The following is an 11,078-nucleotide window of genomic DNA, read 5'->3' as shown; positions in this document are numbered from 1 at the left end:
CCCTGAGTACTGGCGCCTCACCCCTCTGAATCCGTGCCCTCCCGCAGCGCCGTGGAGACGGAGAGCACCCGCAGCTTCCACTACGCGCGCGGCGCCGCGCTGCGCCGACGTCAGACGTTCGTGGACGACCTGGGCCCGGAGCCGCGCCGGCCGGCCGTGCAGCGCTCGGGCAGCTTCCACCAGGGCTCAGCGCTGGACGCCGCCCGCCACTGGCGCGGCAGCGTCGACCAGCTGTCGCTGCGGGAGCCGCGCGACGGGCCGCGCGCCGCCGCGCCGCCGCGCGCGCCGCAGCAGCCGCGGCGCACGCGCTCGCGCGACGCGCTCGCAGCCGAGCGGCGGCCGAGCTCGCGCGAGCGCGAGCGCGAGCGCGCTGAACGCTTCCAGCGGACAGCTGAGCAGCGCATGCAGCGCTGGCTGGCCGAGAGGCGACCGGCGGCGGCCGAGCAGCCGCCGACGCGGCCGCAGCGGCGACGCAGGACGGAGCGCGACTCCGGCTCCGGCTCCGGCTCCGGCTCCGGCTCCGGCTCGGGCTCAGGCTCACGCCCCGGCTCCGGTTCGGTCTCTGGTGAGGGCGACGGCGCGGGTGAGGGGCGGGAGGCGTTCGACTACCCGCTGCCCCAGTCACGCGGGTTCGTGGTGCGCGGGCACAAGAACGCGGGCCGCTACTCGGCACCGCTGCGAGACATCCGAACCCCCTCGCCAGACTACAGCAGCAGCAACACCCTCGCCACCGTGGCCAGGATGAACATCTCCAACCGGATCATGGACCTGCCGTCGGCGCTGTACTGAGCACGCGCGCTCCACCTTCGTCGCCGTGGGAACGTCGCGTTGTCAAGTCTGCGATGGATGCGTGCCGAGCTGGAGGAGTCGCGAACGGCTCAAGGGCGATGGCTGCACTGCCGCCTGGTCGTCGGCTCGTGGTGACCTGGTGGAACGCCGAGCCCGCTTCTTGCGACGAAGAGGCAGCGATGGGTGTGGAATGGGTGGGTGGTGGCGGACGGCGGCGTGCGTCAGGCCCCAGCGCGGTAGCCTGTAAGCGATGATGTTCAGCTGTTGCTTGGAAGCTGCTAGCGCTGAGTGAACGGTGAGATTTGTGTGGCTTGCTCAGATGCCGGGCGCGGTTGTAACTGTAAGCGTTGGATTGTTACGTGGTGAGACTCCGTCTGAGGAGCTGTGCTGGAGTTACAGCGCGTGCTTAGTGGGGAGACTCCGTCCAAGGAGCTGTGCTGGAGTTACAGTTCGTGCGTAGTGGTGAGATTCCGTCCAAGGAGCTGTGCTGGAGTTACAGCGCGTGCTTACCCGCAAAGCAAGCTGAGCTTGTTTGAAGACATGATATATGGAGGTGTGTTCTTTTTATGGTTGTTGTAGTCTTTTGTCGCTTCATTCACGGCGAGGAATTGCGGTCTTGCGACTACCCGACCAAGTACCATGAAACCCGGCACACATAATGTGTCTGTACTGGTATTTTGTGCAGCCATGATAAGTACTTTTCTGTTCACCTGAAGCCATTGAATTCGGTTAAAGACAAGGCCAATTTCATACAACCTTAATGAATGGAACCGAATGTGTTTCAAAGCGAACGTTGTAAAAGTAACAAGGATGTGGCTTGGGAGACTTTCTTTTGGTCCATTGCTTTGGCAAGTGACCAAACAGGAAGCTACCCAATCTAAAGAGTTTTCCTGTGCCCTAAAGCTTAACATGCCGTGTGGATTGTGTGGGTGTGCGTTTGCAGTGCATTTAAACAATATGCAGGCTCATTACATTGACGATTGGCATGTCAGTTCTGGGTGACAGGTTAAGGGTATTTATGCGAGATGAGCGAAAGGCAGTTGATTCTGAAACCCTTAAAAATGACGTGTAAGCTGGTCAGCATGTATGCATATGTTCTTGTATCTAATACACGCCATTATGCTCAACTGTTTCATGAACTCGATAGATGTTATCAATCAATGCGCATAATGCATATGATTGCAATACAGAACTCCCCAATCACCATGGACGATTTCGAGACCACCACTTACACCAAATGCTGCAACCGCGCTGCTACTACGGCAGCCCTGTCCCTTGGCCTCGCGTCAGGGAGTATTGAGCGGGTTGCACCGGTTCGGAGCGCCACTGGCGATTATTGTTGGAGTGGAAGCCGTAGAGGGCCTCTCGATCTGGACCTAGGCTCTCGGACCTAGACTTAGGCTCTCTACCTAAACCTAGGCTCTCGACCTACACCTAGGCACTCTACCTAGACCTAGGCTCTCGACCTAGACCGTGCTGGAGGATTGGCGCGCAGGCCGACACAGCGGGCCTCTGACGACCCCCACGGCTAGCACCTAAGGGGATCCTCCACGGCATCAGCTGACGCAGACTTGTGGCCTTTGCCCAGCCTCTCCAAGAGTGGGAAAGCCAGGGGGTCCTTTCTGCAGTAGATTCTTCATATGCATCTTCTCGTGGATCTGTCTCGCTTTATCCTCGTTCTGTGAACTCAGTAAGTGAAGATGTGCCCGCGCGTAGCCTCTGCGCACGTTTTACAAATAGCATCACTGGAATAAAGGCTGGTTTTGGGCTGTCATGACATGACAATTTTAATTGATGTGGTCGGTGAATTTGGAACAGTTTATGTGTTAGGCGCCTGTGGCAAAGTATTGAGAAACACGCTAACACCGGCGGACAATAAGTATATAATTCCGTAATAATAAAACGGTGGACGCTGGCCACGAAAATGGACCTATGCTCCAATGTGGCTTTTAAGACACGGTCTGTCCCGGTTTGGCCACGGAGGGTTGTGTTTGATCCCGCTTTGGAGAGGGTAACGTTGGCTGCTTACCGGCTCGTGGCCGTCGATTTCAGTGTTGAAACTTGAGACACTCTAAGCTTTGCGCACGGTACGTTGGCTGACGCGGCACAGCTAATTTCCTATCTCAGTCAGCTCTGATCGACCAGATTTGACATAAATCCTTTAAAAAAACACCCTGGAACGGGATTGCACCTGGTTCGGGCACAAACATGCGTGGTACCTGACATCGACTCATGAGCATTACTGCAGCCATTGCCCGGTCCAGTCTCCATCAATAACATCAGTCTTTCATGTGTCGTGACATCTGGTCGTAGGGACCTGAACCGCTCTCTCACCCCCATTTTTCAGCCTCTTATAACTTTAAGACTTGCATTTTGTCTCCTATCAATCGAATGAAGGTGAAACAGCGGTGGCATAGGAACGCTTCAGAAATACGACGAGCGGCCAGCCAGCGTGTATCTGAGTGCCTTGAAACTGTCGCTGTACAACTTTGAGAATTTGTGTTCCTCGATGCTGACAGCTATGTGACGTTACTTACCATCAGTGGTTGCAAAGCAACCATGAATCGAAAGTGTGACGTCAGTCAAAGGGGATGGCTGGCCGGGCGGCTGACGTCACATACTTTGTCATTAGCTGATGTTAGGACTTGTTTAGCCTGTGATCTCGTCTGGCTAGGCCAGACGACGCCACATATATCTGTGCAGCCTCTCAACGGAGCCTTGCACTGCATCCGCGGACCTAACGTGGAGTGATTCACTGAATGACACCAACATGTCGCAGCGGCGCTGGCCTATCGTCACCATAATGTCGCAGCGGCGCTGGCATATCATCACCATAATGCCGCAGCAGTGCTGGCATATCGTCACCATAATGTCGCAGCGGTGCTGGCATATCGTCACCATAATGTCGCAGCGGTGCTGGCATATCGTCACCATAATGTCGCAGCGGTGCTGGCATATCGTCACCATAATGTCGCAGCGGTGCTGGCATATCGTCACCATAATGTCGCAGCGGCGCTGGCATATCGTCACCATAATGTCACAGCGGTGCTGGCATATCGTCACCATAATGTCGCAGCGGTGCTGACATATCGTCACCATAATGTCACAGCGGCGCTGGCAAATCGTCACCATAATGTCGCAGCGGTGCTGGTACATCGTCACCATAATGTCGCAGCGGCGCTGGCACATTTTGATATCGGCCGGTTACGTTTAAAAGAATCTAATTTGGGTCAAGTTTGCTTTTGTCCATTCTACGCTTAGTGTCGTGCTGATGATTTTGGCCTGGTGGTTTGGCGAGGAAGATTGAACCCCAAAGGCTGCATGCATGGAGATCAAGAGTGTTACTTCACCAAATCGGTGTGGGGGGGGGGGGAGGGCTCAGCCGAAGAGGTTGACTTAACCAGCTCCCAAACATGATTTCTGCGGGATAATGGCCGTTTGAATTCGCGTCCTCGATACCAAAATATTTTGTTTGATGTTTGGAACATTCAGTTTTGTATTGTGGAGGAATAACTTACCATTCCAAGTAAATGTGAGCTACCTTTTTGTGGAAAGCTTAGAATGGGATGTCATTCACAGAAAAAAAGACATCGAAATAAATATACATAAGAAATCTCCGACAACCGCTGCTATCGCTAATATTGTGCTATAACCACACAGCCGCGATTATGCGACAAATATGCTCGCCACTGTTGGGAAAACATGCGGTACCTTATATCACGTTCACCCTGTGCTTTTAAAAGCTGCCGCATATTACACTTCAGTGTTATTTCTTCCGATCCAGGCTTGTCATATGAAAAAAGCTTTCAAACATTTGCACACTGGCTTAACATGTGCAGGATTCAGCATGACAATTATATTATAGGTAACTACAGGATACCGCTAGGTACAAAATTAGCATGCGATGACGAGTGGTGCGTTTAGGTATCTACTACCTAGTATATCAATAGTGGATATATTTGGTCTGTATTTATTTGATTAAGTATTCCCTATTTGCTCATGTGCATTGAAAGGCCTCGGAAGAGCTTGGGGGGCTCAAGTCAGCATTGGGGGGGGGGGGCGGGGGGGGCTCAGTTCCTCCCCCCAAATGCATGTGAAGTAACACCCCTGATGGAGTTGGCTTCACCCAGGCTATCACTACCATCTCGTTGCAATTACTATCATTTAAGGAGAAAGCAGGAGGTGTTTCATTTCTAGCGGCAGGTTGTCACCACACTAGCAGTATCGAGGACAAAAAAAAAATGGGAAAGCAAAAGCTTGAAAATAGGATGCATAGAGAAAGGGCTCATAAGATTGTACGCGTGTAATGCATTATCTATGAAGAATATGTTTATCTCACGCCCACGCAAAAGGCATGACAATGACACAAATACCTTCTCTGACTGTGTTACCTTAATGGGCAGGACCACACCAGGTATTTTAATGGCGCAGTGTTCTGCAGATGCCACGCTGGAATATGAAATAAATCATTTTCGTCTTTTATTTCATGTACCCCGCTGTACACTAAAAAGAGTCGTCAAACATAGATCAAATCACGGAAAGGCGCGAATTCTAGTCACAAGCAATTGCGTGTTTGACGTTCGGTTGCATGAAAAACGCAAATCCAGCTAATTGTGATCGGCACGAGCTCATGTCACATAACATCAAGGTCGGGATAAATGTCAAACGTCATGGCACGTTACGTGATGACAGGGTGGCAAGAAATCCGAAAAATACGGTACGTGGCACGTGTACAGCTATGCACTATATGGATGGCCACTTAATAAGTCATTGCACGTGAGTGCACGCGTGCGCCTGCTGGCATGACTCCGCCAGTTGCAGTAGACGGGGCGCATTGCTGCGAGCCGCCATTGGGGAGAAGATGGCGCAGTGTAAGGTACAGGAGGTGTGGAATATCACCGGTATCTGAGCTTGGAAGAAATGCTCGCCCTCCATTGTAGCCGATTTAATCATAAAATATGAGGACGGCCGAGCTATGCTAATGACTAGGAAGGGGTACAGATGGGCAGCACAAGAGCAGCAACCGTGCGCGTGGATAAACAAAGTGCCTCGATTGTCTGATAATCACAGCTTCGAAGAGCGCAAGTTTCACTAAGCAAAGCAATCCACATAGCTGGCTTTTCATCACCGCGTAGTCAATATCTCAAACTTTCGAAATAGCTCAGTCTATATGAGGAGGATATCACACAGGCACACACTAACTACGGAAGGTTGTCCATGTAGTCTAGCACATGTCCCAGCCACCCCGCTCGGCTGACGAGAAGCGTACATTGCCTCGACGAGATGCATCTTGACCGTCCTCGGGGGACACAGCCTCATCGCTCACCTGATGACACTGTTGCTGGCGGCATAAACATTACAATTTACAGGTGTTGTGAAATGGCGCAATGGTTTAAACTATATGCCCTGCACAGATACATGAGTACAGTCATAAGCGACCCGGCCGTTGACAACTGAGGGCCGCGGAAGGAATGAAGAGGCGTCAAGAAACGTTAAAAAATTGACCGGCTCCAGCGTATTCTGCCTTCCAAAGGCAGAACGGCCTGAGAACCATTAGTTAACATAACACTTAGGCACTTTTGCGTTTAAACGACAGTATTGGAATGGAATGAACTCGGCCTAAGCATTTCAGTTGATGGGAACAATACTCACCCTGGCTTTATTCGTCGATTCGAGGTGACCTGCGCAACGGTGCGATTCGTTCGGTACGTGCTATGCCATATGATAGAAAGGACATGCAAACTGTCGATTTTTTAGGGGACCTGTATTTGTTAGTATATGCATTTGGCGCAAACATGACAACCGCCGTTTGCTTTGAAAGGCGGCGGTGAGGGAAGAAATGTAGCACTGTGTAACCTTATATTGGAGTACAATGCCTGCAGCCCCAGAGGCATATGCAAGTACATTTAGACTGTACGGGTTACTTTACTTAAGCTACATTCCGAAAGTGAAACACAAAGGTGTTCAACATACTTAACTCAGTACCATTTACACAATACATATGTCAAGCCTTCTCACACGAAATCCAGCAATGTTAACGTACTTTGTACACATGTACTTTGTGCACTGCTCACCTGCAGAGTTTTGAACCCAAATTGGGGGAATACCAACGATTTATGCACGACTCAACGTCTAGCGACTAGGTCTGTCCGTAGGAGCAGGGCTTTCGCACTACGGAGTATCTTTTAGGTTGTTGCGAGATGTTTATGATTTGCAATACAGATGCCGTTCATCCCATTTTGTTTACGTTATTAATGACTAACCCAAATACCACGGTTGGGTGCTGTTTAGTGGTGGACATGACTTATTTTCTGTGCAGGGCAAATACGCAAGCAAATCCCGGCTGGGCTACATTCGCTACTATTTTGGCAAATCGGCTTTTCCACATTTTGACCACGATGCAGGGCTACTGTCAACGTGAAGAGAGTAGCCGTGGCTGACGTGTGAGGTAATATCGATCGTGAACATATGTTGCTTTTCTGTGCCGGATGTGATGCGAATTAATATTTTTACAAGGGCTGAACGTCATGTTTTAAATACGTGAGATTGGAATGAACTGAATTTTGACCATTATTTACATGCACGCTTTTACTTACATGTGGACTGAGTGTACCGTGAGTGTGTATCCCGTACAGAGTTCACGCATGTAAACTTCGTTGGTACTGCAGCATTCCTGGGCTTCTTCTCGTCACGCATTCCCCAACACGCAGCAGGACATTTTGCCTGGTATTGAAAACGGTTTCTGCGAATCCACGTTGATCACGCAAACTTGTGCACCTAAGCGTAGAAAAAGCTAAGTAGATGCTGTACAGGACCAGACGCATAAGGTGCAGGATGATACACACATCAGAAAATGCACGGGTGGCATGAATCCGACGCCGCGTAGTCAGCGTCGTCAGCACCTAGAGCGTCATCTCGCGGCACGCCGATGACGCCAATACGCAGCCACCCGGACAACGAGACAACGACTGGACAAGGCAATGTTGCATCACATTGCTGGAGCGAAAGCACCGCCACGCTTGAGTGGATGACAAAAAAGGTACGGCGACGGCAAGCCTGGCGACGGTGCAGCTAAGCCACCGTAAGATATTACACAATGTCACTGTACTCTTATGAGAAAGATGAACAATTCTGCAGTAAAACTGAAATCTAAATGAAAGCGGCCGCAGACGAAAGTACGGTTTTGCTGGTACGGTTTTCGTCCTCTTTTCCGTCAAATGGCATTTGCCTGATGCTACTGCGATAGCCGGGCGTTGACATCAAAGCCCGGCATCGACACACATCGTGGAACTTTTCCACAAATAAACCAATGTCATATTTCCCATGGTATTCGAATGTGAAATGTTGCATTTACTTCGGGCTGCAAAGTATACAACAAAAAAACTTTGTTAAAAGCCATGTTAGTGGACGGGGTGAAAGTGGACATCTAAGGCCAGAAATTGTCTTACTGCAGACAAGACACACGGCAAGCAACAGGGCTGGCAGATAGCTGTAGAGTCGTGAGCTCGGAGTCCGTTAGTAATGGCGGCGCAAGGGATGTTTTGCTAAAAGGACACAAACTTGGACTGAGGAAGAATCATTGCGGAGAAGAAAAAAAAACACGAACTTACTCTTATTGTTCCCGAATTTCGGAAATGCTCACGGATTGATCGGGTGTAAAGTATGGGCTAGGGAGGGTAAAGCGCTCATTGTCTTTCCCCTGCCGACGTGCTTTCTGAGAAGACGGAATGTGTATGCTTCGGTAGAATTGATCTCGTGATTGGCAGAACTTTGCTATTCAGTGGAGGCGCAGCTGCATCCCAGCAGAAAGTTGTGTTCGAGCCTATGGTGCTGCATGCAAACAACTTGCGTGCAGATCCGGTCGGAATTTTCAGCGTTTTTTCTGTAAATTTCGCCTCTGGTCAGGAGATGGGCGACTTGAAAGCTTAACAAAGCCGCAAGCGGACGAGAAAGGATCTTTCAGGACGACAACAGAACATCGTCTTCATATCAACCGGAGAAGAGTCCTTAAGTCTCTTCCTCAAGTGGATGTGTTATGCCGTTTTATATGGAGCCACCTGCGCAAGTGGACACTGGTGTGCATGCATGCGTGTGCCCGAAGAGAAACACCGTACAATGACGCACCAGCCGACTGACTCGTTCCGAAAAAGAAAGCTACCGACGTGCCACCGAGCCACCGGCGCTTTTTTGAAAGTTCATCTTCATCAATGCGCAGGAGATGTTTACCAGATTTGACGGGTTTGGCTTCATCGAAACGAATAGCTGAAGCCAAGATGTTAACGCATCTATATCCCCGTTCTCCTGGTTTTTCTCCAAAGAATAAAGCTGTTGCTTCTGCCCTACGTAGGTGCATAGTGTTCCTCGCAAATGCACTTAACTTACGGGTTTGGCTTCGGTGTGTGAGGTTAAAATATTTAACAATCAATGAACAACGACTGCTGGTGCCCTGAGATTATACAACTGTATCTCCTACGCATTTCAGCGGCATCGCTGAATTTCTCTTAGAAACCCGCAGGCGCTGAATACCCAAACCACACCTGGGTCAAATTGCGCGCAAGATCCGTTACCTCCGCGGAATGAGCCAGGCGGATGGCCGGCATATGCTAGCTGACACTGTTTGTTGCTAAGCTCGCCCGCTCATTTTCATCACACGTCGATTTCAACGTATAATGAAGCCTGACGCGTGTCACCAGCCTCACAAGTTGACCGTGCACCAGCGTCGGCCAATGGCCGCTGCTGTCGCGGGTGTGACTTTCTCCTGTACGGGCGGACTCCTGAACAGAACCACATGGCATGACCTGCACGTGCCACGTGGTCGCGGTGCGGTCGCGGCTCAGTCCCCCTTGTCGCGTCTTTCCTCGACAGATTCAAAATGGCACAGGAGGGGGACCGGGCACCTGTCAGTCCCCCCCCCCCCCGCGCGCGCCCCGCGGTAAACGGGCTGTGCCCGCCGCAACATGGCGCCGAAAACGCCGCGCTGCCTTAGAGTCCGTGCATCCAAGGGGAAGCCAAGTGGGGGCTAGATTATGGTGATATGTCTACCTCATCTGATCACCACCCCAGCCCGGGAATAGCTCGGTCGTGCCTGGTCTGCTGTCGCAGCTCCCGTGGCTCGGTATCGCCGCCCGTTCTGATCCCCGAATGGCGGACACGCAGCCAGGCGAGGGCCAGTCCGTCGCCACACCCCACTGTACAGCTCCATCAGACACCAGGACGATAGTGCTCGCCAAAGGAAACAGCTCTTTTATTATTAGAGCTTTCAAAGGACCAGAACTCCTTCGGCAAATGACGCATTCAAAGTTCCGCACTGCCCGATTCTATATTGCGACTTGCTTCTGCAAATAGCGCCGGATGACCGACCGTCGGCTGCGTGTATTTCCAATGGCGGGGAAAGCTCCCTCGCAAAAGCTCACGCGATGATCATTCGACATGAGCTTATGCTCAAAATGGAGCCCTGAATGAGCTGAATCGAATGGTTCCACTCAATATTCACATAGTCACCGATTTCGTCTGATATCGATGCGTAAATTTCAGGATTGAGACCGAGCCTACGTCACCGCGCCAGCGGTCCGTCCCCACTCCCAGCATCACAAGCATCGACGACTATTTGGGACGTTTCGCCAAAGGTTTATCATCAAACCAGACATCAAAACATATCAATCGATAGGTGTCATCGAGATCTTTCGAATGGTGCACAAAGTAAGCGGCAGTCTTGCGCGGTATCGGAAATATTCGCACTTACCACTTTGGATAGACTCCAACTGAACACCCTCAAAATCAGGCAGAGTGTGCTTGTGAGGCGGCTAATGTAAACGCGTGTACGCGAAGACTTAGGTGGTGAAATATTTCGATAATTGATCATCTTGTAGCTGGATATTTGTCCTGTCATATGGTGTCGTGTAATTTGTAATAACATGCTCCGAAATGTTAATTTTGAGCCGGTTTTTAAAGGCTACGATTTTCCAGTGGGTAACCTGTCGTGTTTATGTGGTAATACTATCAAATTACACGCTCGGTGGGGTGTAAATTTCATTGCAACACACCTGAATATCCTGGCAATAAATCTAGGACATCAAAAACTTGCATCCGTGCCCTAACACCCCTAAATTTGCATTTTTCCGCAAACACAAACACAATCGCACGGCGGCCCGCTCAGCTGGTCGGGGCCAAGCCGCCGCGATCGAATGGCGTACGGTACGGTCGTCGGAGAGTTTATATAAGGGCGAACGCTCGCTCGGCGGCGTAAACGTAGTTTGGCAGCAGCGGAGGGGTGACCGCGCGTTCCGTTC

This window comes from Pollicipes pollicipes, unplaced genomic scaffold, assembly GCF_011947565.3.
Source record: "Pollicipes pollicipes isolate AB1234 unplaced genomic scaffold, Ppol_2.1 Scaffold_4219;HRSCAF=4965_pilon_pilon_pilon, whole genome shotgun sequence".
In the NCBI taxonomy this organism is placed as follows: domain Eukaryota; kingdom Metazoa; phylum Arthropoda; class Thecostraca; order Pollicipedomorpha; family Pollicipedidae; genus Pollicipes; species Pollicipes pollicipes.
Note: the sequence above shows the minus strand (reverse complement) of the source record.